The sequence below is a fragment of the Panthera leo genome, chromosome E3 (assembly GCF_018350215.1).
Source record: "Panthera leo isolate Ple1 chromosome E3, P.leo_Ple1_pat1.1, whole genome shotgun sequence".
Taxonomy (NCBI): domain Eukaryota; kingdom Metazoa; phylum Chordata; class Mammalia; order Carnivora; family Felidae; genus Panthera; species Panthera leo.
Genome location: NC_056694.1, coordinates 41,495,883 through 41,522,179, shown reverse-complemented (window position 1 = coordinate 41,522,179; position 26,297 = coordinate 41,495,883). Strand labels below are relative to the sequence as shown.

At 48.1% G+C, this 26,297-nt stretch overlaps 1 long non-coding RNA gene across 1 annotated transcript in view; it reads left to right on the top strand.

The window, feature by feature from the left end:
- Positions 1-360: 360 nt before the first annotated feature.
- The window catches only part of LOC122209565, a 31,763-nt gene continuing 5,826 nt past the window's right edge, over positions 361-26,297 (top strand). The window contains exons 1-2 of the long non-coding RNA XR_006197662.1: positions 361-464; positions 3,993-4,082. This is a non-coding gene — a long non-coding RNA (uncharacterized LOC122209565). The remainder of the gene's footprint in view (positions 465-3,992; positions 4,083-26,297) is intronic.

Genomic DNA, 26,297 nt, shown 5'->3' with positions numbered 1-26,297 from the left:
CGCCAGCACCCCTTCATGGCCACTACAGTGTTTGTACTGTCATGGTTTCTGGGACCCACCTGGGGTCTCCGGACATATCCCCATGGATAACAGGGAGCTTCTGTAGTCATGTTCCTCTGCATTACACCTCCCCACAAGTCTCTCCTCTCCGGATAAATATTACAGGATCAGGAACCACTTTTCTTTGCAGTTTCTTCTTGGTGGAAACATCTTGTCTTTGCTTAGCATGGCTGCTTTGGCCTCTCCACCATCTCCTGGAGGTTCTCTTACCTTTGCACTGCTCTTCACTCACTGCTTTTGGATGTGCTGTCTGCCTCTGTTGCAGTCCTGTACCAGTGGTAATTTGTACCACGAGTGGCCACAGGAAACCGGTTAGAACTGGAATTCTGGGACTGGACTGATCTTCCAGTAGAAGACATACAAGTAGCTTCCTTGATGGCAGAAGTGGATACTGGACATTGGTGGTAAGAGGTGATTTCACATTTGCTCACATTACCACTAGTGCTGGTGTGGAGTGATGGAGGACAGCACACTGGAGGATCACGGGTGGAGTTGTCACTGTGGCCATGGGGGGCAGTTACAGAGCCTGTCCGGGGTCAGTTTTGGGTGTCTGGTGTATACGCAGGAAATAGGAGAGGTTGAAAGCAAGGGAAAAACACCAGAAAATGTATGACTTCATGAGGTGAGTATCTTGTGTTTGTTGCCAAGAGAAGCAACTCCCCTGTCTGAGGAAAATAGTCCTATCCCACCCCAGGACCCCTAGAGAAAAGGTTTCAATGGCTTCATCTAAGACAATACTGTCATGACCGAGAACAGTGATCTTCACGCTCCACATCTACCATCTGTGTTTACTTCCTGGAAAATAGAGGGATTCCAGTGTACTCCAAACGGAGGTGTGGGATCAGGTCCACGCATGATCAGGTGTCCATGCAGGGGAGTTGCAGGATATTACCATTTCACACTGGTAGTAGATGGGGGACAAGTATGGGAGTGGGTTTGAAGAGTATTACACCAAAGAGGGTGACATAAGATAGGCCAGACATGGATACACGGTTCTTCCTGCAGGAAATGTAATTTAATATGTTGCCTGGAGAACGGGGAATAGTCATAATAATGACTCAATGGCTGCCTGCAGTCAACTAAGTTGAAATGCCAGAACTTCCCCGACTTTCTCAGGGAAGGAAGACTCCAAAGTCCAAGGGAGATGGGAATGGGGGCCTGTTGTGCGCACACCTGCTCTTTTACCACAATCTTGATGGCTTATGAGAACAAAATCATGTTCTCTCAGAGTTCTGGAGGCCAGGAACCCGAAATCCCTTTACTGAGACTAAGGTGTCACCAGGGCTCTACTCCCGGTGGAGACTCAAGGGTTCCAGGGGACAGTGTACCCCTTCTGTCTAGTAGCTCCTGGTGGCCACCAACCTCCCTTGGCTTGTGACCACATCACCCCAGTCTGTTTTCATGGACACAGTGCCTCCTATTTGTCAAGTCTCCCTTCGCCTAAGAATGCTCGTCATTCCATCTAGGGCTCACTTAGGCAACCCAGGACTCAAGATCCTTAACTAGATCCCATCGATGGGAGTTAGATTCCAGCTATTAGGACTTGCTTTCTTTGAGTGCCATTGAACAGCCTAGTACAACGTGTCCTTCCATAGGGAGACAGCCAAACCATGCTATCCCCGTGTGGTGGGCGCACACCTGTGAGCAGTGCCAGGGCACGCACTGCTGACAGACACTGCAGCAGGACCGAATCTCTGGAGAATTATGCCCAAAGTGGAAAAGCGAATCCTAAAAAGATCACATGCTTTTCAATTCAATTTGTATAATCCTCTCGATGTGACAAAATCATAAAAATGGTTAGCAGATCAGGGATTGCCAGGCATCACAGTTGATGGGTGCAGGAAGGAGGTGGGAATGTCTGCTGTAAGAGGACAACTTGGGAGTCCCTATGGAGGGCTTGATGCTCTGTTTCTTGTGTGCATCAGTATTGAAATGTTGGCCATGATCCCATTCTACAGGCAGAGAGAACGTAGGGCATCTTTATCGTGTTTCCCAATCACACACATTCCCAACAACCTCACAGCCGCCCACCTTGCTACATCTATCCCCATGGCTCTGGCTGGTGTCCCGTTGACACATTTGGGTCGTATTCCTAAGGGAGGAATCCATGTCTTGCTAACATGCTTCCCATACCGCTTCTCTCTCTTCTGCACACCACGAGTTTTCTCAGGACCCGGCCATCCTGTGCACCTCCAGCTATTTCTCCCAGCCCATGGGGAGCAATCACTTCCCATCCAGCACCACCTGTTTGGTCTTCCTATGCCTAGCATTGCACGTGCCTGTGCCTGCAGACCTTCCCTTGTCTCTGTCAGCTGAGTCTGAATGGGCTTCCTCTCCCACTCGTCCCTAGTTCTCATCTCTTTAATGAATGACATACATCGCTAAAGCTCACAGTGAAGTCTCAACCCCCAGTATGTGGATGACGTGGCACCATTTTACAGACTCACTTGATTACTCCCTTTCTTTAAAAATTACTTCCGTCCTCCTCCCACCATCCGGGCCGCTGCTCACCAGTGTCTGTGTTGGTTGGTACTCATCTTTTTCCCACACCCTCCCCCATCTGCTTTCAGTCCACCCTTACTCTGGTGTCATTGCAGCCAGCCTCAGGCTTCTATCTACCAGCAGCTGGGGCCTCCAAGTCTTTATGCCCTGCCCCCAGCTCTTCATGTCTCCAGACTACTGACTCCAATGTATACCACAAAGGTGCTACCCTCCCCAGACTCTGCTTCCTCCCTGAAGGCTTCTCCTATTCCCCTCCCCTTGTTTACTAGGCTGCGGCCACACCTGCCCCCTCCCTGCCCCCTGAGCATGTCAGGCACATATTCCTGCTTCAGGTCTTTGCACTCACTTTTCCTCTCTCTGTCAGGAATGTTCTCCCACAGACCAACATGGCATACTCCATCATTTCTGTCATATCTTTGCTCTGACATCACCTGCACAGTGGAGTCTCTGCTAGCTCTCTATCTAAAACCGAAAGCTGCTCCTTCTCCAACCTGAACACCCAGTATCCCTTCCTAGCTTTCTTTTCTTCCCGGCCCTTGGCACCATCTGTTTTTCTTTCTTGCTTGCTGGATGTCGCCTACTGCAGTCCCTGCCAGAATGTCGGCTCCATGGGGTGCAAAGACCAAACTAGCTTGTTTAGGGCTGTTTCCGTAGGGCCCTAGATCAGTGTCTAACTCCTTCAAAGGCTCAAACACCATTTGCTGAGCAAGTAATATTGGGATTTCATATTACTTTGCTGGGTCCACGATCACAAAGTACCACACTGGGTGGCTTAAGCAACAGAAATTGATTTATTTATTTTTTCACACTTTATTTTTCTTAACGTTTATTTATTTTTGAGACAGAGCATGAATGGGGGAGGGTCAGAGAGAGAGATGGAGACACAGAATCTGAAACAGGCTCCAGGCTCTGAGCTGTCATCACAGAGCCCGACACGGGGTTTGAACTCATGAACCGCGAGATCATGAGCCAAAGTCGGATGCTTAACCGACTGAGCGACCCAGGTGCCCCCAATTTTCTCACACTTTAGATCAAGGTGTGGCCAGGGTGGGTGTCCTGTGTTCATGACTGGTGGACGACCTCCTTCCCACTGTCTTCACGTGGTCTTCCTTCTATGTGTGTAGGTGCCCACTCTCTTCCTATAGGACACCAGTTATCAGATTAGGGTCCCTCCCAGCAATTGAGCTCATTTGACCTCCACTTTACCTTTCAAGATATGGTATCCAAGTACAGTCCCATGGGTAGTTAGGACTTCAATATATGGACTTAGGGGGCAAAAGCATTCCATAACAGTTTTCTGTCTGTTGTACCTAGTCACTACCTACATGTTTTTTTTTTCTCTATGCCCTTTTTCCCATTATTTGCTCACACAGTGCTAATCCCAGTTTGCCCTTAGCCTAAGTTATAACTCTGTTTATTTATTTGTATAGGCTTGCATCTTCCCTCTACCTCTATACTCCAAGTTCCTGGCTGGCACTGGAATTACATCCTTAGCATGGGCATCACAACATCTAGGTGAGGTAAGTATGATTATTTTCATTTTGAAAATCCACAATCTGAAGCTCAAGAAAGAGTACGTCATGTTTCTGAGATCACAGTACTGGTAAGTGATGTCCTTTGGATAACTATGTTCTCATGGGCTCCAAAGCCCACTTTCTTTCATCTACCACACTGTCCCCAAGATGAACGGGGAAAGGCCATACTTCAGCCTGGTATATTATAAGCAACGGTACATGTAAAGCTGCTGTCACATTCCAGGAAATGGGATTAAGTTTAGTATCTGAGTAATTATACCCTCAGGTTGAATTACAATATCACATCCTTTTATTTTTTACTGCTGCAATATCTGTTATCCTTATTGATTATATAAATGCATTCGGCCCTTTGCAAAATTTAGCCAGCAAGAATACTGAGTTTGTTTCCTTTGTAACAGGTCTGAATTATACAATGAATTCATAATGTCAAGATAATAGCTGTTATTTTTTCCTACAATATAGAGGAAAAGGTCATTGCCTTTGTTGTAAGAGTTTACCATGTGTTCTTGGTAACATGACTGAGCTGTATTGGTGAAAACCGTGGTAGACTTTGAAAGTCAGTTATTTATATTTAAGAGAGTATTGTTCTTTCTTTGGGTGCAGCTGGTTGTTGGAAATAGAACTTAGGATTTTTCTGCATAGATTGTCTATTTCAGAATGAGCTTTGTTTTAAAAAGTATATTTGCCTTCATGCGAGTTGTACAATTATTCTTTGGGTTGCTAATACTCCATTGTGTATGTATATATACATACATATATATACCACATCTTTTTATCCATTCATCCATCAATGGACATTTGGGCTTTTTCCATACTTTAGCTGTTGTTGATAGTGCTGCTATAAACTTTGGGGTTCACTTGTCCCTTCGAAATAGCATATATGCATCTCTTGGATCAATACCTAGTAGTGCTACTGCTGGGTTAGGGTAGTCCTCTTTTTCATTTTGTGAGGAACCTACCTACTGTTTTCCAGAGTGGCTTCACCATTTTGCATTCCCGCCAGCAGTGCAAGAGTTCCTCTTTCACTGCTCCCCCGCCAACATCTGTTGTTGCCTGAGTTGTTAATGTTAGCCATTCTCACAGGAGTGAGGTGTGATCTCATTGTGGTTTTGATTTGTATTTCCCTGATAATGAGTGATGTTGAGCATTTTTTCATGTCTCATTTGGCCATCTGGATGTCATCCTTGGAGAAGTGTTTTCTCATGTCTTTGCCCATTTCTTCACTGGATTACTTGTTTTTTGGGTGTTGAGTTCGATATGTTCTTTATAGATTTTGAATACTAATCCTTTATCTCATATGTCGTTTGCAAATATTTTCTCCCTTTCTGTTAGTTGCCTTTTAGTTATGCCGATTGCTTCCTTCTCTGTTCAGAAGCGTTTTATTTTAATGAGGACCTAATAGTTCATTTTTGCTTTTGTTTCACTTGCCTCCAGAGACTTGTTGACTAAGAAGTTGTGGAAGCAAACATCAAAGAGGTTTCTGTCAGCTTTCTCCTCAAGGGTTTTGACGGTTTCCTATGTTACATTTAGGTCTTTCATCCATTTGAGTATCTTTCATCCATTTTGAGTGTGAGAAAGTGGTCCATACTCATTCTTCTCATGTCGCTGTCCAGTTTTCTCAGCACTCTTGCTGAGGAAACTGTCTTTATTCCAGTGGATATTCTTTCCTTCCTTGTCAAAGATTAGTTGGCCACACGTCTGTGGGTCCATTTCTGTGTTCATATTCTCTTCCATTGATCTGAGTGTCTGTTCTTGTGCCAGGACCATACTGTCTTGGTGATTACAACTTTGTAATACAGCTTGAAGTCCAGGATTCTGATGCCTCCTACTTTGGTTTTCCTTTTCAAGATAGCTTTGGCTATTCAGGGTCTTTTCTGGTTCCATACATATTGTAGGATTCTTTGTTGTAGCTCTGTGAAGAATGCTGGTGTTATTTTGATAGGTATTGTGTTGAATATATACATTGTTCTGGGTACTATTGACATTTTAACAATAATTGTTCTTCCTATCCAGGAGCATGCAATATTTTTCCTTTTTGTGTGTTTGTCATTGGCAGTTTCTTTCATAAGCTTTCTGTAGTTTTCAGTGTATAGATTTTTCACCTCTTTGGTGAGATATATTCCTAGGTATTTTATGGTTTTTGGTGCAATTGTTAATGGGATAGATTCTCTGTTTTCTCTTTCTGTTGCTTCATTGTTAGTGCATAGGAATGCAACTGATTTCTGTGCATTGATGTTATATCCTGCCACTTTGCTGAATTCATGTATTATTTCTAGCAGTTTTTTGGTGCACTATTTTATATTTCCACATAGAATTTCATGCCATCTACGAAGAGTGAAAGATCGACACCCTCCTGAACCATTTGGATGCCTTTTATTTCTTTGTGTTGTCTGATTGCTGAGGCTAAGACTTCCCATATTATGTTGAATACCAGTGATGAGAGTGGACATCCTTGTCTTGTTCCTGACCTTAGTAGGGAAGCTCTCAGTTTTGCTCCATTGAGGATGATCTTAGAGTCGGGTCTTTCACATATGCCTTTTATGATCTCGAGGTATGATCCTTCTATCCCTACTTTCTTGAGGCTTTTTATAAAGAAAGGATGCTGTATTTTGTCAAATGATTTCTCTGCATCTATTGAGAGGATCATGTGGTTCTTGTCCTTTCCTTTATTGATGTGATAAGTCACATTGTTTTGCAGATATTGAACCAGCTTTAAATTCCAGGTATGAATCCCTTTTGGTCTTGGTGAATAACGTTTAAATGTATTGTAGGATCTGGTTGGTTCATATCTTGTGGGAGATTTTTGCGTCCATGTTCATCATGAAAATTTGTCTATACTTCTCTTTTTTAGTGGGTCCTTTTCTGGTTTTGGAATCAAGGTAATACTAGGTTCAGAGAAAATGTTGGGAAGTTTTCCTTCCATTTCTTTTTTGGGGACAGCTTCAAGAGCATAGGTGTTAACTCTTCCTTAAATGTTTGGTAGAATACCCCTGGAAAGCCATCTGGACCTGGGCTCTTGTTTTTTGGGATATGTTTGATTACTAATTCAATGTCTTTGCTGGTTATGGGTCTGTTCAAGTTTTCTATTTCTTCCTTTTTCAGTTTTGGTAGTTTATATATTTGTAGAAACTTGTCCGTTTCTTCCAGATTGCTGATTTTATTGGCATATATTTGCTGATAATATTCTCTTATCATTGTTCGTATTTCTGCTGTGTTGGTTGTGATCTCTCCTCTTTCATTCTTGATTTTATTTATTTGGGTCCTTTCCTTTTTCTTTTTGATCCAACTGGCTAGGAGTTTATCAATTTTATTAATTATTTCAAAGAAACAGCTTCTGGTTTCATTGATCTGTTCTACTGTTTGTTTGTTAGTTTGTTTTGTGTGGGGTTATATGTTGTTGTTTTTTCTGTGTGTGTTTTTGTTTTGTTTTCAGTTTTGATAGCAGTGATTTTTGATGTAATCTTTATCATTTCTTGCCTTCTGCTGGTTTTTGGGTTTTTTGTTGTTGTTGTTGTTGTTGTTCTTTTTCCAGCTCTTTAAGGTATAAGGTTAGGTTGTGTATCTGAGACCTTCTTACTTCTTTTCGAAGGCCTGGATTGCTATAAACTTCCTCTTATGACTACCTTTGCTGAATCCCAGAGGTTTTGGGGTGTGGTGTTATCCGTTTCATTGGCTTCCATGTACTTTTAAATTTTCTCTTTAACTTCTTGGTTCACCCATTCATTCCTTTTTTTTTAATTTTATTTTTTATTTTTTAAATTTTACATCCAAATTAGTTAGCATATACTGCAACAATGATTTCATGAGTAGATTCCTTAATGCCCCTTACCCATTGAGCCCAACCCCCTCCCACATCCCGTACAGTAACCCTCTGTCTGTTCTACATAGTTATGAGTTAATTCTGTTTTGACCCCTCACTGTTTTTATTTTATTTTTGTTTCCCTTCCCTTACGTTTATATGTTTTGTCTCTTAAAGTCCTCATGTGAGTGAAGACATATGGTTTCTGTCTTTCTCTGACTGACTAATTACACTTAACATAATACACTACAGTTCGATCCATATAGTTGCAAATGGCAAGATTTCAGTCTTTTTGATTGCCGAGTAACACACCTTTGTATATATGTACCACTTCTTCTTTATCCATTTATCCATTGATGGACATTTAGGCTCTTTCCATACTTTAGCTACTTTTGATAGTGCTGCTATACTCATGGGGGTGGTGCATGTGTCCCTTCGAATCACCACACCTGTATCCCTTGGATAAATGCCTAACAGTGCAATTGTTGGGTCATAGAGTAGTTCTGTTTTTAGTTTTTTGAGGAACCTCCATACTGTTTTTACAGAGTGGCTGCACCAGCTTGCATTCCACCATTCATTCTTTAGTAGTATGTTCTTTAGTCTCCAAGTATTTGTTTTCTTTCCAAATTTTTTCTTGTGGTTGATTTTGAGTTTCATAGCATTGTGGTCTGATAATACACATGGCATGATCTCGAACTTTTTGAACTTCTTGAGGGCTGATTTGTTTCCAGTATGATATCTATTCTGCAGACGTTCCATGTGCCCTGGAGAAGAATGTATATTCTGCTGCTTTAGGAAGAAATGTTCTGAATATCTGTTAAGTCCATCTGGTCCAGTGTCTCACTCAAATCCATTGTCTGTTGATTTTCTGTTTAAATGATCTTTCTGTTGTTATAATGGGGTGTTGAAGTCCCATACTATTATGGTTTTACCATCAATGATCTTCTTTATATTTGTGATTAATTGATTTATATTTTTGGGTGCTCTCACATTGGGATCATAAATGTTTACAATTGTTAAGTCTTGTTGGTGGATAGGCCCCCTCAATTATGATGCAACATCCTTCTTCATCTCTTGTATCAGTCTTTTTTTTAAAGTCTAGATTGTCTCATATGAGTATGGTTGCTCTGGCTTTCTTTGGCTACCATTAGCATGATAGATAGTTCTCCATACCCTTACTTTCAATCTGAAGGTGTCTTTAGGTCTCATGTGGGTATCTTGTAAACAGCATATAGATGGATCTTCTTTTTTTCCCCACTCTGTTACCCTATGTCTTTTGATTGGAGCATTTATTCCACTGACGTTTAGAGTGAGTACTCAAAGATATGAGATTTTTGTCATTATGTGTCTTGTAGAGTTGGATTTTGTGGTGGTGTTTTTTGTGCTATCCAGTATTTGGTACTTTTTATGTTTTTTTTTCTTTTTTACATCTTTTATTCCTCAGAGAGTCCCCCTGAAAATTCCTTGAGGACTTGTTTAGTGGTCGCGAACTCCTTTAAGTTTTGTTTTTCTGGGAAACTTTTAATCTGTCCTTCTATATTGAATGACAGATTTGCTGGATAAGGAATTCTTAGCTGCATAGTTTTCTGATTCAGCACACTGAGTATACCTTGCCACTCTTTTCTGCCCTGCCAAGTCTCTGTTAATAGGTGTGCTGCTAATCTGATCTGTCTTCCATTGTTTGTTGAGGACTTTTTTCCCTTGCTGCTTTCATGATTCTTTCCTTGCCTGAGTATTTTCTGACTTGGAATGTAATATTTCTTTTACTTGTGGGTTTTTCTTGAATCTAATGAGAGACTTCTGTGCTTCCTGGATTTTAATGTCTGTGCCTTTTCCCAGGTAAGAAAAATTATCTGCTATGATTTGCTAACTTAACACTTCTACCCCTTTTCTCTCTCTTTATCATTGGGACGCTGTGATTCTGTTGTTGTTCTTTTTAATGAGATAGGTTTAGGGGTAGGTTGATGGTTATGGTTAGGGTAAGGGTTGGGATTGGGGTTAGGCCCCAGAAGGTTTCAGGCACTGAAACCCCAACAGTGCACTTGCGTCCCTGAAGGGCTGAGTGGAGTACACAATGGAGGGTCCAGTCAGGATTAATCTTTGAGTACCAAGACCAGCCAACTCTAAGGGACACCTTTCGAGTAGGCCTCAGAAATACTTTCTTGTAGATGCAGTCGTGGTTTGGAAATGGCATGGTGATATTTCAGGTTCCATGCTGAGTATTTCTGCACCGATTTAGGAACCCGTGTGTGTGCTGTCGTCAGACTGTGAAATTGGGTTCCCATGGGGAGACAGCTGTAGCTAGGGTTAGATTTCGACCTGGGACATCACCATGGCTGAAATGACATGTGTCGTGAATTACATGGAGGGCTGAAGTGAGGGCATATGCGGGTCTGCTGTAGAGTTACTGTGACAGATAGGGTTAGGTGTAGGTTGAGGTTTATGGTAAGGGTTAAGGTTAGGGTTAGGGTTATGTCCGAGGAGGCTCCAGGCACTGACCCCACAGGAGAGCAATTTTCTGCCCGAAGGGCTGAGTGGAGTACACAGGGAGGGTGCGAGTTAGGAATAGGCGTGGGTTCCAAGACCAGACAAAATATGGTCAACCCTTCAGGGAGGCCTCAGGTATCATCTCGTGCAGCTGCAGGTACACTTTGGAAATGACATGGTGATGTTCCACCTTCCATGCCGAGTATTTCTGTACTGATACTCGAACCCATGTACTTGCTGTTGTCAGACATTGGAATTGGGTCCCGATTGGGAGAGAGCCTTAACATTGTTAAGGATTCGATCCAGGCACTTCACCAAGGCTGAAGCAACTCCAGTCTCATGACCTTCGTTTATACAATAGGGTTTGGTTGAGGAATAAGCTTAGAGTTAGGGTTAGGTTTATTTCCCAGGAGACTCAAGGGGCTAAAACCACAGCAGTGCAGTTGTCTCCCCAAAGACCTGAGTTGAAAGCAAAATGGAGGGTGCTGGTCAATATTAGTCTTTGGTTTCCAAGACCAGTCAGCTGTATGGGCCACTAGTTGGGTAGGCATCAGGAAAACTCTCAGGCAGCTGCAGCCAGGCCTTGGAAACAACATGCTAATGTACCAGGATCTAGTCCAATGATCCCTCATCTCTTCTGAGACAAGGCACGTGGTGTTGTCAGATTCTGGTATTGGATCCCCATTGGGAGAGAGTATTAGCTAGGTTTGAAGTTCAGTCCAGGGTCGTCCCAGGGGGAAAGCAAATCCAAACTCGTTATATCCCTCAAGAGTTGAAGTGAGGGCCCAAGCGACGGGGAGGGTCAAGTGTAGGATAATCTCTCAGAAAGGGTTAGGTTTCCACTGACCATTGTGGTTAGATTTACGGTTAGGGTAAGGACCCAGGAGGCTCCAAGTGCTGAAGCCAGAGCACTGCAGTTGTATCCCCGAAGGGCTGAGTGGAGGGCACAAAGGAGGGTGCCGGTCAGAATAGAATTTGGATTCAAAGGCCACAAATTCTATGGACCACAGGTCGGGAAGGACTCAGGAATTCTCTGGAGCAGCTGCAGCCGGGCCTGTGAAACGACATGGTGAACTTCCAGGTTCCAAGCAGAGTGACCCTGCAACGCTTCTGGACCTAAGGTGCGTGTTGTTCTCAGATGTTGGTATTCGCGCCCCATAGGGAGAGAGCCTTAGCTAGGGTTAAGGTTTGGGCCAGGGACTTCGCCATGGCCAAAGGGACTCCAGTTTCGTGATCTCCCTCGTGGGCTGACGTGAGGTCCCATAAGATAGTGCGGCTCAAGTGTAGGAGTACTGTTCCAGGCTGGCTTAGGTTTCAGTGGAGGATCCCGGTAAGGGGTAGGGTTAGATTTAGAATTAGGTCCAGGAGGCTCCAGGAGTTGAACCCACAGCAGTGCAGTGGACTCCTCGAAGGGCTAAGTTGAGGGCCCAAGGGAGGGTGCGGGTCAGGATCAGTGTTTGGCTTCAAAAGCCACACAACTCCCTGGGCCCCTGGTCGGGGAGGGCTCAGGAATTCTCTCAGCTGCAGCTGGGCCGTGAAACGACATAGGTGCTCCCAGGTTCCATGCTGAGTGACCCCGCAATGATTCTGAACCACAGGCACATGGTGTTGTCCGATTTTGGTTTGGGCCCCATGGGGAGAGAGACTTCGCTAGGGTTAGGGCTGTAACGGACGTCGCCAGGGCTGAAGCGACTGCAGTCTCATGATCTCCCTTGAGGGCTGAAGTGAGGACCCATGTGATGGTGCGGGTAAAGTGTAGAGTTAGGGATCGAAGCCGGCTTAGGTTTCGGTGGAGGGTTCTGGTTAGGGGAAGGGTTAGGGATAGGGTTAGGTCCCAGGGGGCTACAGGCGTCGAACCCACAGGGGTGCAGTGTTCTCCCCGAAGGGCTGAGTTGAAGACACAAGGGAAGGTGCCAGTCAGCATCAGTCTCTGGCTTCCAGGGCACACAACTCTTTGAGCCCCTGGTCAGGGAGGCCTCAGGAATCCCCTCGGGCAGCTGCAGCTGGAACTGGGAAATGACATAGTGAGCTTCCAGATTCCATGCCGAGTGCCCCGCACCGCTTCTGGACCCCAGGCACGTGGTGTTGTCAGACTTTGGTATTGGGTCCCAATCCGGGGGGGGCCTTAGCTATGGTTAGGGTTCGGTCCAGGGAATTGCCAGGGCCGAAGCGACTCCAGTCTCGTGATCTCCTTCGAGGGCTGAAGTGTGGGACCATGCGACTGGGCAGCTCAAGTGTAGGGTTAGGGTTCGATGCCAGTGTAGGTTTCGGTGGAGGGTTCCGGTTAGGGGTAGGGTTAGGGTTAGGGTTAGATCCCAGGAGGCTCCAGGCACCGAAACCAAAACAGTGAAGTGGTCTCCCCGAAAAGCTGAGATGAGGGCACAAGGGAGGGAGCAGGCCAGTATCAGTTTCTGGCTTCCAAGGCCCTGGAATCTATGGGCCCCTGGTCGGGGAGGCCACACAAGGTCGGGTGTGACCCTGTACCATTTCTGGACCCCAGGCGCGTGGTGTTGTCAGACTTTGGTATTTGGTCCCCATGGGGAGAGAGCCTTAGCTAGGGTTAGGGATCAGTCCAGGGACGTCGCCAGAGCCGAATCGCTCCAGTCTCGTGATCTCCATCGAGGGCTGAAGTGAGGTCCCATGTGACGGTGCGGCTCAAGTGTAGGTTTAGGGTTCGAGGCTGGCTTAGGTTTCAGTGGAGGTTTCCAATTAGGATTAGGTTTAGGTTTAAGTCCCATGAAGCTTCAGCCTCCAAAGCCACAGCAGTGCCATGGTCTGCCTGAAGGGCTCAGTTGAGGGCACAAGTGAGGGTGCCTGTCAGGATCAGTGTCTGGCTTCAAGGCCACAAAAATCTATGGGCCCCTGGTAGGGGAGGCCTCAGGAATCCTCTGGGGCATCTGCAGCCGAGCATGGGAAACGACATGGTGAGTTTTCAGTTCCATGCCTAGTGACCCTGCACCGCTTCTCAACCCCAGGCGCGTGGTGTTGTCAGACTTTGGCATTGGGTCCCCATCGGGAGAGAGCCTTAGCTAGAGTTAGGGTTCGGTCCAGTGATGTTGCTAGGGACGAAGCGACTCCAGTCTCGTTATCTACTTTGAGGCCTGAAGTGAGGGCCCATACGATGGTGTGGCTCAAGAGTACAATTAGGTTTCGAGTCCAGCATAGGTTTCAGTGGAGGGATCCGATTAGGGGTAGGGTTAGGGTTAGGATTAGGTCCCAGGAGACTCCAGTTGCCGAAATCACAGCAGTGCAGTGGTCTCCCCGAAGGGCTGAGTTTAGCGCACAAGGGAGGGTGCAGTTCAGCATGAGTCTCTGCCTTCCAAGGCCACACAACTCTATGCGCCCCTGGTCAAGGAGGCCTCAGGAATTCTCTCGGGCAATTTCAGCCGGTCCTGGGAAACGACATGCTGAGCTTTTTCAGGTTCCATGCCGAGTGACCCTGCACCGCTTCTGGACTCCAGGCGCGTGGTGTTGTCAGAGTTTGGTATTGTGTCCGCATGGGGAGATAACTTAGCTAGGGATATGGTTCCATCCAGGGACGTCGCCAGGGATGAAGCGACTCCAGTCTTGTGATCTCCCTCTAGGACTGAACTGAGGATCCATGCGATGGTGCATCTCAAGTGTAGAGTTAGAGTTCGAGGTCGGCTTAGGTGTCGGTGGAGGGTTATGGTTATGGTTAGGGTTAGGTCCCAGCAGTCTCCAGGCGCCCAACCCACAGCGGTTTAGTGGTCTCCCCGAAGGGATGAGTTGAGGGCACACTGGAGGGTGCCAGTCAGCATCAGTCTCTGGAATCCAAGGCCACCAAACTCTATGGGCCCCTGGTCGTGGAGGCGTCAGGAATCCTCTCGGGCATCTGCAGGCGGGCATGGGAAAGGACATGGTGAGCTTCTAGGTTCCATGCTGAGTGACCCTGCACCATTTCTGGTCCCCAGGCATGTGGTGTTGTCAGATATTGGTATTGGGTCCCCATTGGGAGAGAGACTTATCTAGGGTTAGGGTTCGGTCCAGGGGCATCTCCAGGGCTGAAGTGACTCTAGTCTTGTGATTCCCTCGAGGACTGAAGTGAGGACCCATGCGTCGGTGCAGCTCAAGTGTAGGGTTTATGTTCGAGGCTGGCTTAGGTTTCGGTGGAGGGTTGGTGTTAGTGGTAAGGTTAGTTTTAGGGTTAGGTCCCAGGAGGTTCCAGGCGCCTAACCTGCAGGGGTGCAGTGGTCTCCACGATGGGCTGAGTTAAGGGCACAAGGGAGGGTGCCCATCTGCATCAGTCTGCTTTCCATGGCCACACATCTCACTGAGCCCCTGGACGAGGATGACTCAGGAATCCTCTCAGGCAGCTGCATCTGGGCCTCTGAAACGAGCATCGAGGTGAGCATCGAGGTTCCATGCTGAGTGACCTTGCATCGCTACAGGACACCAGGTGTGTGGTGTTGTCAGACTCTGGTATTGGGTCCTCTTGGGGAGAGAGCCTTAGCTAGGGTTAGTGTTATGTCCAGGGACGTTGCCAGGGCTGAAGCCACTCCAGTCTCGTGATCTCCCTCGAGGGCTGAAGTGAGGGCCCATGCGATGGTGCGGCTCAAGTGTAGGGTTAGGGTTCGAGGACGGCTTAGGTTTCGGTGGAAGGTTATGGTTAGGGGTATTGTTAGGGTTAGGGTTAGGTCCTAGGAAACTCCAGGCGCCTTACCCACAGGGGTGCAGTGGTCTCCACGATGGGCTGAGTTGAGGATACAAGGGAGGGTGCCGGTCAGCATCAGTCTCTGGCTTCAGAGACCACACAGCTTTCTGGGCCCCTGGTCGGGGAGGCCTCAAGAGTCTTCTGGGGCAACAGCATCCGGGCCAGGGAAGTGACATGGTGAGCTACCAGGTTCCATGCCTAATGACCCAGCACTGCTTCTGGATCACACTCGCGTGGTGTTTCAGACTTTGGTATTGGGTCCCCATGGGGATACAGCCTTAGCTAGGGTTAGGGATCTCTCAAGGGATGTCGCCAGGGCCGAAGCGACTCCGGTCTTGTGATTTCCCTGGAGGGCTTAAGTGAGGGCCCATGCGATGGTGCGGTCATGTGTAGGGTTAGGGTTCGAGGCCAGCTTAGGTTTCGGTAGAGGGTTCCATTTAGGAGACTAGTTAAGTTCCAGGAGGCTACAGGCGCCAAACTGACAGCAGTGCAGTGGGCTCCCTGAAGGTCGGAGTTCAGGGCACAAGGGAGGGTGCCTGTCAGCATCAGTCTCTGGCTTCCACGGCCACATAAATCTCTTGGCCCATTGTCGGGGAGGCCTCAGGAATCATCTCGGACAGCTGCAACCGGGCCTGGAAATTACATAGTGAGCTTCAGGTTCCATGCCGAGTGACCTTGCACCGCTTCTGGACCCCAGGCACAAGGTGTTGTCACTTTGGTTTTGGGTTCCTATGGGCAGAAACCCCTAGGAAGGTTTAGAGCTCGGTCCAGGGAAGTCGCCAGGGCCGAAGCGACTCCTGTCTCGTGATCTCCCTCGAGGGCTGAAGTGAGGGCCCAGGTGACTCAAGTGTAGGATTAGGGTTCCAGGCCAGCTTAAGTTTTGGTGGAGGGTTCTGGTTCAGGGTGGGGTTAGAGTTATGTTTAGGTCCCAGGAGACTCAAGGCGCTGAAACCACAGCAGGGCAGAGGTCTCCCCAAGGGGCTTATTTGAGGGCACAAGGGAGGGTGCCGGTCAGGAACAGTCTTTGTCTATCAAGGCCACACAACTTGATGGGCCCCTGGGCGGGGAGTTCTCCTGAATCCTCTCGGGAAGCTGCAGGCGGGCCAGACAAATGACATGGTGAGTTTCCATATTCCATGCCGAATGAGCCTGTACCACTTCTAAACCCCAGGTGTATGGTGTTGTCAGACTTTGGTATTGGGTCCCCATGGGGAGAGAGCCTGAGCTAGGGTTACGTTTCGGTCAAGGGATGTCACCAGGGCCTAAGCGATTCCAGTCTCGGGTTCTCCCTCGAGATCTGAAGTGAGGGCCCATGCGACAGGGCGGCTCAAGTGTAGGGTTAGGGTTGGAGGCCGGCTTAGGTTTCTTTTGCAGCTCCGTTTCGGGGAAGGGTTAGGGTTAGTGTTAAGTCCCAGGAGGCTCCAGGCTCTGAACTCACAGCAGGGCAATGGTCTCCCCATAGGGCTGAGTTGTGGGCACAAGGGTGGGTGCCGGTCAGGATCAGTCTTTGGCTGCCAAGGCCACACAGGTCGATGGGCCCCTGGTCAGGGAGGCCTTGGGAATCCTCTCGCGTAGGTAGAGCCGGGACTGGGAAACAACATGGTGAGCTCCCAGGTTCCATGCTGAGTGAGGCTGCACTGCTTCTGGACCCCTGGCGCGTGGTGTTGTCAGAATATGGTATTGGGTCCCCATGGTGAGAGAGCATTAGGTAGGGTATGGGTTCGGTCCAGGGTCGTCGCCAAGCCCGAAGCGACTCCAGGCTCTCGATGTCCCTCAAGGGCTGAAATGAGGGCCCATGAGACAGGGCGGCTCAAGTGTAGGGTTAGGGATCGAGGCAGGCTTAGGTTTTGGAAGACAGTTTCAGTTCGGGGTAGGGTTAGGGTTAGGGTTAGGTCCCAGGAGGCTCCAGGAACTGAACTCACAGCAGAGCAGTGGTCTCCCTTAAGGGCTGAGTTGAGGGCACATGGGAGGGTGCCGGTCAGTATCAGTCTTTGTCTCCCAAGGCCAAACAACTCGATTGGCCCCTGGTCGGGATGGACTCAGGAAAACTCTCAGGCAGCTGCAGCCGGGCCTGGGAATTGACATGCTGAGCTTCCAGCTTCCATGCCGAATGAACTTGCACCGCTTCTGGATCCCAGGCAGTGGTGTTGTCAGACTTTGGTATTGGGTACCTATGGGGCAAGAGCCTTAGCTAGGGTTAGGGTTCGGTCCAAGGACGTCACCAAGCCTGAAGTGGCTCCAGGCTCTCGATCTCCCTCGAGGGCTGAAAGGAGGGCCCAGGCAATGGGGCAGCTCAAGTGTAGGGTTAGGGGTCAAGGCCGGCTTAGGTTTCAGTGGAGGCTCCATTTCAGGGCAGGGTTATGGTTAGGGTTAGGTCCCAGGAGTCTCCAGGCGCCGAACCCTCAGCAGGGCAATGGTCTCCCCGAAGGGCTGATTTGAGGGCACAAGGGAGGGTGCTGGTCAGAATCAGTCTTTGGCTGCCAAAGCCACACACGTCGATGGGCCCCTGATCGGGGAGGCCTCAGGAATCCTCTCGGGCAGATGCTCAGTCGGGCCTGGGAAACAAAATGGTGAGCTGCCAGGTTCCATGCTGAGTGAGCCTGCACTGCTTCTGGACACCAGGCGCGTGGTGTTGTCAGACTTTGGTAAATGGTCCCCATGGGGAGAGAGCCTTAGCTAGATTTAGGGATCGGTCCAGGGACGTTGCCAGGGCCGAAGCGACTCCAGTCTTGTGGTATCCCTCGAGGGCGGAAGTGAGGGCCGATGTGACGTGGTGGCTCAAGTGTGGGGTTAGGGTTCGAGGCCGGCTTAGGTTTCAGGGGTGGGGTCCAGTTTGGGGTAGGGATAGGGTTACAGCCCAGTAGGTTCCTTGTGCTGAACCCACAGCAGGGCAGTGGTTTCCCCGAAGGGCTCTGTTGAGGGCACAAGGGAGGGTGCTGGTCCGGATCAGTCGTTGGCTGCCAAGGCCACACAAGTCGATGGACCCCAGCTCGGTGAGGCCTCAGGAATTCTCTCGGGCAGATTCAGCCTGGCCTGGAAAACGACATCGTGAGCTACTAAGTTACATGCTGAGTGAGGCTGCACCGCTCCCTGACCCCAGGCGCGTGATGTTGTCACACTTATGTTGGGTCTCAGTGGGGAGAGAGTCTTAGCTAGGGTTAGGGTTCAGTCCAGGGATGTCACCAGGGCCAAAGCAACTCCTGTCTCATGATGTCCCTCGAGGGCTGAAGTGAGGGCCCATGTGACGGGGTGGCTCAAGTGTAGGGTTAGGTTCGAGGCCAGCTTAGATTTCGGTGGAGGGTTCTGGTTCAGGGTAGGGTTAGGGTTAGGGTTAGATCCCAGGAGGCTCCAGGTGATGAAACCAGAGAAGTGCAGTGTTCTTCCCGAATGGCAGAGTTGAGAGCACAAGGTAAAGTGCTGGTCAGGATCATTCTTTGACTGCCAAGGCCACACATGTCGATGGGCCCCTGGTTGGGGAGGCCTCAGGAATCCTCTCAGACAGCTGCAGTAAGACCTGGGAAACGACATTATGAGCTTCCAGGTTCCATGCCGTGTGAGCCTGCACTGCTTCAGGACCCCAGGCATGTGGTGTTGTCAGACTTTGGTGTTGGGTCCCCATGGGGAGAGATCCTTAGCTATGGTTAGGGTTCGGTCCAGGGACCTCGCCAGGGCCAAAACGACTCCAGTTTCGTGATCTCCCTCAAGGGCTGAAGTTAGGGCCCATGCAACGTGGCAGCTGAAATGTAGGGTTACCATTCGAGGCTGGCTCAGGTTTCAGTGGAGGCTTCCTATTCAGTGTAGGTTTAGGGTTAGGGGTAGTTCCCAGGAGTTCCAGGCGCCGAACCCACAGCAGGGCAGTGGTCTCCCCGAAGGGCTGATTTGAGGGCACACGTGAGGGTGCCAGTCAGGATCAGTCTTTGGCTGCCAAGGCCACACATGTCGATGGGCCCCTGGTCAGCAAGGCCTCAGGATTCCTCTCGGGCATCTGCAGTCGGGCCTGGTAAACGACATGGTGAGCTCCAGGTTCATGCGGAGTGAGCCTGCACTGCTTCTGGACCCCAGGCGCGTGGTGTTGTCAGACTTTGTTATTGGTTCTCCATGGGGAGACAGCCTTAGCTAGGGTTAGGGTTCGGTCCAGGGACGACGTCAAAGCTGAAGAGACTCTGGTCTCATGATCTCCATCCAGGGCTGAAGTGAGGGCCCATGCAATGTTGCGGCTCAACTGTAGGGTTAGGTTTCCAGGCTGTCTTAGGTTTCGGTAGAAGCGTCCGGTTCATGGTACGGTTAGGGTTTGGGTTAGGTCCCAGGAGGCTCCAGGCACCGAACCCACAGCAGGGCAGTGGTCTCCCCGAAGGGCTGAGTTGTCGGCACAGTGGAGGGTGCCTGTCAGCATCAGTCTTTGCCTGCCAATGCCACACACGTCGTTGGGCCCCTGTTGGGGAGGCCTCAGGAATCTTCTCGGGCAGCTGACCAGGGCCTGGGATAAGACATGGTGAACTTCCAGGTTCCATGCCGAGTCAGCCTGCACCACTTCTGGACCCCAGGTGCGTGGTGTTGTCAGACGTTGGAATTGGGTCCCCATGGGGAGAGAGCCTTAGCTAGGGTTAGGATTCTGTCCAGGGACGTTGCCAGGTCAGAAGTGACTCTGGTCTCGTGATCTCCCTCGAGGGCTGAAATGAGGGCCCATGCGATGAGGCTTCTCAAGTGTAGGGTTAGGGTTCGAGGCCATCTTACTTTTCGGTGGAAGTGTCCCGTTCGTGGTAGGGTTAGGGTTAGTGTTAGGTCCCAGGAGGCTCCAGGCACCGACCCCACAGTATGACAGTTGTCTCTCCAAAATGCTGAGATGAGGGCACAATGGAGGGTGCCGGTCAGCATCAGTCTTTGGCTGCCAAGTCCACACAGGTCGATGGGCCCCTGGTTGGGGAGGCCTTGGGAATCCTCTCAGGCAGCTGCAGCCGGGCATGGGAAATGACATGGTGAGCTGCCAGGTTCCATGCTGAGTGAGCCTGCACCTTTTCTGAACCCCAGGCTCGTGGTGTTGTCAGACTTTGCTATTGGGTCACCATGGGAGAGAGCCTTACGTAGGGTTAGGTTTTGGTCCAGGAATGTCACCAGGGCAGAAGCGACTCCGGTCTCGTGATCTCCCTCGAGGGCTGAAGTGAGGGCCCATGCGATGGCGCGGCTCAAGTGTAGAGTTAGGTTTCAAGGCCGGCTCAGGTTTTGTTGCAGGGGTCCGGTTTGGGGTAGGGTTCGGGTTAGGGTTAGGTCCCAGGAGGCTCCAGGCACTGAACCCACAGCAGGGCAGTGCTCTCCCTGAAGGGCTGAGTTGAGGGCACAAGGGAGGGTGCCCATCAGGATCAGTCTTTGGCTCCCCAGGTCACAGGTCGATGGGTCCCTCATCTGGGAGGCCTCAGGAATCCTCTCGGGCACCTTCTGTCGTGGCTGGGAAACAACAAAGTGAGCTTCCAGGTTCCATGTCGAGTGACCATGCCCCGCTTCTGGACCCCAGGCACGTGGTGTCAAATTTTGGTTTTGGGTCCCCATGGGAAGAGAGCCTAAGATAGGGTTAGGGATCAGTCCAGGATCGTGTCCAGGGAAGAAGCGATTCCAGTTTCATGATCTCCCTCAAGGGCTTAAGTGAGGGCTCATGCCTCGGTGCATTCAAGTGTAGGGGGACGTTTCAAGGGTGGCTTAGGTTTCGGTGGAGAGTTTCGTTTAGGAGTAGGGTTAGGGTTAGGGTCAGGTTCCAGGAGGCTCCAGTCGCTGAACCCACAGCAGTGCAGTGTTCTACCCAAAGGGCTGAGTTGATGGCACAAGGGAGTGTGCCAGTCAGCATCAGTCTCTGGCTTCCAAGGCCACACAACTCTTTGGGCCCCTGGTCGGGGAGGCCTCAGGAACCTCTCAGGCAGGTGGTGCCGGCCTAGGAATCAACATGGTGAGTTTCCAGGTTCCATGCCAAGTGAGCCTGCACCGCTTATGGACCCCAGGCACGTGGTGTTTTCAGACTTTGGGTTGGGACCCATGGGGAGAGAGTCTTAGCTAGGGTTATGATTCTGTCCAGGTACGTCGCCAGGGATGAAGCTACTCCAGTCTCGTGATCTCCCTCGAGGGCTGAAGTGAGGGCCCATGCGATGGTGCGGCTCAAGTGTAAGGTTAGGTTTCGAGGTCGGCTTAAGTTTCGGTGGAGGGTTGCGGTTAGGGTTAGGGTTAGGCTTAGGGTTAGGGTTAGGTCCCAGGAGGCTCCAGGCGCCGAACCCCCAGCAGTGCAGTGGTGTGCCTGAAGGGCTGAGTTGAGGGCACATTGAGGGTGCCGTTCAGGATCAGTGTCTGGCTTCCAAGGCCACACAACTCTATGGGCCTCTGGTAGGGGAGGCTTAAGAGTCCTCTCGGGCACCGGCTGCCGGGCATGGGAAACGACATGGTGACCTTCCAGATTCCATGCCGAGTGACCGTGCACCCCTTCTGGAACCCAGGCACGTGGTATTGTCAGACTTTGTTATTATGTCCCCATGGGGAGAGAGCTTTCCAAGGACGTCGCCAGGGCAGAAGCGACTCTAGTCTCGTGATCTTCCTCGAGGGCTGAAGTGAAGGCCCATGTGACGGTGCGGCTCAAGTCTAGGGTTTGGTTTCATGGTCAGCTTAGGTTTCAGTGGAGTGTTCCAGTTACGGGTAGGGATAGGGTTAGGGTTTGTTCCTAGGAGGATGTGGTGGTGACCCCTCAGCAGTGCAGTGTACTCCCCGGAGGTCTGTTTTTAGGCACATGGGAGGGTGCCATTCAGGATCATCTTTGGCTTCCAAGACCACAACCTCTCTGGTCCCCTGTTCTTGGAGGCCTCAGGAATCCTCTCAGGCAGCTGTAGCCAGGTTGGGAAACGACATGTTGAGGTTTCAGGTTCCATGCCGACTGAGCCTGCACTGCTTCTGGACCCCTGGCGCGTGGTGTTGTCAGACTGGGGTACTGGGTCTCCATGTTTAGCTAGGGTTAGTGACGTGGCCAGGACCACTCGATCCGAGACTCATGATCTCCCTCGAGGTCTGAAGTGAGGGTGTATGCGATGGTGGGGCTCAAGTATAGGGTTAGGGTTCGATGTTGGCTTAGACTTCGGTGGAGGATTCCAATTAGGGGTTGGGTTAGGATTAGGGTTAGGTCCCAGGAGGTTCCAGGCGCTGAACCCACATCAGTGTAGTGGTCTCCCCGAAGGTCTCAGTTGAGGGCACTAGGGAGGTGTCAGTCAAGATCACTCTCTGGCTTCCAATTTCACACAAATCTATGGCCCCATGGTAGGGTAAGCCTCAGGAATCCTTTCGGGCAGCTGCAGCCGGGCCTGGGAAGTGACATGGTGAGGTTCCAGGTTCCATTCCGAGTGACACTTTACCACTTCTGGACCCCAGTCACGTGGTGTTGTGAGAGGTTTATGGTTCGGTCCAGGGAAGTCGCCAGGGTCAAAGCGACATCAGTGTTTTGAATTCCATGTAAGGCTGAAATGTGGGCACATGCTCCGATGTGCATCTGTTGTAGTGTCACTATGATATATAGGGTTAGGTGTAGGGTGAGTATTCTGGTTAGGGTAACCATTTGGTTTAGGGTTAGGTCCCTGGATGCTCCAGGTAGTTACCCCAGAGCAGAGCAGGTGTCTTCCCAAAGGGCTGAGTGGAGTCACAAGTTTGTGTGCTGGTCAGGATTATTCTATGTGTTCCAAGGCTAGACAAATGTAATTGCCACCCTTAGAGTAGGCTTCAGGTATCCTCTCATGCCGCTGCCGTCACGCTTTGTAAATGACATGGTGATATTCCACGTTCCGTGTTGAGAATTTCTTCATCAATTCTGGAACCCATGTGCATGCTGTTATTAGAAAATATACAAATGTATATTTTCTGATGGAATGATATCTCCCTTGATGTCTTTGCGGTGTTAAAGTGCCCTTCTATGATTGTATGAGTATCAATTCTTTAGGTTTTCAGTGTTTTGTGTATTGGATGCTCTCAGGTTGAGCACATATATGTTTGCAATTGTTGTATCTTTCATTGGATTATACCTTTTATCATTATAGTGTCCTTCTTTCTCTCTTGTTAGTGTTTTATTTTTAAATCTATTTGTCTGATATAGGTATGGCTACTGCTGTTTTCTTTTGATAATTTACTTCTATAATTACTCTCTTATAGGTAGAGGATAGATAGGTCCTATATTTCATTCATTCTCTTACCCAGTGCCTTTTATTATGAGGAGAGAGAGCTCAGGGATGGGAGGGCGGGGTGGGAGGAATGGGGGAGATAGAGACAAAAAGAGAGAATGAGAGTGAGGATGAATCTTAAGCAAGTTCCATGCTGAGTGCAGAGCCCAATTGGGGCTCAATCCGATGACCCTGGCATCATAGCCTGATCCAAAATTAAGAGTTGAAATCTCAAGTGATTGAGCCATCCAGGGGCCCTATCTGTCACCCTGTGCCTTTGATTTGAGCATTTATTCTGTTTCCTTCAAAGTAATTGATAGACATATACTTGTCCTTTTATTACTTGATGATTGTTGTTTCTGAACCTTTTTGATCCTTTCTCCTCTTTCTCTTTTTTATGGTGTGCTGGGTTTCTTTAGTACCACAGTTGAAATTTCTTGTCTTTATAGTCTGCATATGTATTGGTGGTGTTTGATTTGTGGTTATTATTAGATTTGTACCTAACCACTTGTGCATATAGAAGTCTATATTTAGTTGATAGTTGTTTAAGTTTGAACCAGTTCTTTACTCCTCTCCTCCCCGTGTTGTAGATATGTAGTGTCATATTTCAAAACCTTTCATATCGCGAATACTTTGGCTGATGTTTTACAGATATACTCATTTTTATTGCCTTTGCGTTTCGCACTTTAATACTGTCACTTTAGGTGTTTCTTTTCCACTTAAAGAGTCCGCTTTAACATTTCTTGCAGGGGTGGTTTGTTGGTTGTGAACTCCCTATTTATTTGGGAACCTCTTGATCTCTCCTTCCATCTGAATGATAGTGTTGTGGATAGACTCTCTTTGGCTGCAGATGCTATCCATTCAGCACCTTTACCATACCGTGCTGCTCACTTACAGTTTCAAAGTTTCTTCTGAAAAATATCCAGTGATAACCTTATGGGGTTTCTCTTGTAGGTAATTGTCATCTTTTGTTTTCCTGCTGTTAAATTTTTTTCTTTATCACGGCATTTTGCATTTTAATTACTAGATGACTTGATGTGGATCTGCTTCTGTTGAATATTTTGGGGGTTCTTTGCCTCCTGCTTCTGGATCTGTTTCATTCCCCGCATTAAGGAAGTTTTCATCTATTGTGTCTTCAAATAAATTTTCTGGTTCCATTTCTCAGAGTTTGGAGAATGAGAAATAGGGCAGGAGAGACCTATTGAAGGTTCTCTGATGAGTCACTGGTTTTGCATGCATGGAGGATAGCTTTGGGACTCAAATGAACAACCTACCTTTAACTTAAAAGAACTAGAAAAAAACAATCTACCAGTGTCCAATGTTCTCAAAAAGGAGAAAGTAATTCATATGAGAGTTGAAACCAATGAAACTGAGACGTTGAAATCAATAGAAAATATGAAGAAGACCAAAAGTGGGTTTTCTGAAGAGTGAAACAAAATTTTCAAGATTATACATAGACTATGCTAAGACAGAGAGACGACCCAACTGAAAATAATTATAAATAAAAGAGAAGACATTACACCTGATACCAAAGAAACATAAAGGAGACAAAGAGGCGACCATGGCCAAATTAGATGCCAGCAAATCGCCTAACTAGAAGAAATGGATAGGTTCTTAGAAACACACAACCTACCAAGATTGTATCAGGAAGAAATAGAAGGTTTGCACCGACCCATTAAAGAAGACTGCATCAATACAAGAAGATAACCAAAGTAAGTAAATTGAAACAGTAATTGAAATTCTCTCAGGGAAGAAAAGGACCAGGTAGATTCACTGGTGAATGTGACCAAACGTTTGTAGAAGAAATAACAGCAGTCCTCTCACTGATCCAAAAGGAATGAACACCATAAACTCATTTCATGAGACTGGAATTACCCTGGCAGGAAACGAGAAAAGGATACTACCTGAACAGAAAACTTTAGGCCAGTATTCCCATGATGAATATAGATGAATAATACCAGTGATATACAGGCAAACCAAATTCAGCATCACATAAAAAGAATCATTGACGGTGATGTAGGGTTTTTTTCCCTGTAAAGGAAGTATGTTTCAGAAATACAAATCAATAAATGTGACTCCTCACATCCTTGAATGAAAGAAAAATCAACCAGAAACCAGAATCTTAACTATAAATAGCAAACGCAGGATTACTAGAAGGGAGGTGGGCAGGGGGATGGGTTAAATGGGTCATGGGCTAAGGAGGGCGCTAGAAGTGAGGAACACTGGGTGTTGTATGTAAGTGATGGATGACTACATTGTATACCTGAAACTAACATTACACTGTATGTTAACCAACTGGAATTTAAATAAAAACTTGAAAAAATAAATACTAAAGAAATACATAAATAAATTTAAACTAAACAAAATAAATACATTTTTTAAATTTTTCTTAATGTTTATTTATTTTTGACAGCGAGAGAGAGAGAGAGAGAGAGAGAGAGGGCATGATCAGGAGAGGGGCAGAGAGAGAGTGAGACACAGAATCTGAAGCAGGCTCCAGGCTCTGAGCTGTCAGCACAGAGCCTGATGCGGGAATCGAACCCATAGACAGTGAGATCATGATGTGAATCAAAGTCGGACGCTCAACCAACTGAGCCACCCAGGCGCCCCATACATTTTCAAAATTAAAAAGAAAACCCCTGTGACGATGTCAATAGACACACAAAAAAAGTTCTGAGAAAATTTGGTATCCATTTGTGCTAAAATACTCTTTAAAAATTCCCTGTAGAGGGAACATATCTCAACATAAGAAAAGCCATGTATGTGAAGCCCATATCTAACATCATACTCTATAGTGAAATCGTGAAAGATTGTCCTCTAAGATAAGGAACAAGACAAGGATGCCCTAGTTATGTGTAGGGGATTGGTTGATGCAGGCTTCTGGTTATGGAATAATAAATTACAGATAGAGGATATAGCATAGGGAACATTGAGAATGGTACTAGAATAGTGATGCATGGTGACAGATTGTAGCTACACCTGTGTTAGCTTATCAGAATGTATACACTTGTCCAATCACTATGTTGTTCATCTGAAACTAATGTAACACACTGTATCAGCTATTCCCAAAT